This window comes from Xiphophorus hellerii, chromosome 24, assembly GCF_003331165.1.
Source record: "Xiphophorus hellerii strain 12219 chromosome 24, Xiphophorus_hellerii-4.1, whole genome shotgun sequence".
NCBI classification, from domain to species: Eukaryota; Metazoa; Chordata; class Actinopteri; order Cyprinodontiformes; family Poeciliidae; genus Xiphophorus; species Xiphophorus hellerii.
In genome coordinates, this window is record NC_045695.1 from 11,349,491 (window position 1) to 11,349,734 (window position 244).

The window sequence follows — 244 nt, forward strand, 5'->3', positions numbered from 1 at the left end:
ATTCCGATTTTAAAAATCAAGGCTATTGGCTTCACTGTCATAATTATGACTGATATTAAAATGTATGTCTGTAATTATATTTTGAGGGTTAAGGCTTTCCTTGCAACATTATAAAGGTCGCCTGAAAGTGTTTATGTATTTTTTTTAATGCGCAAAATCGCCCAATCGTAATTCTCTGTTGAATTCAACACCTGGCCTGTAGAGGGCAGCAGCTCCCGTCCCCTCCCAACATCGACCTCAAATC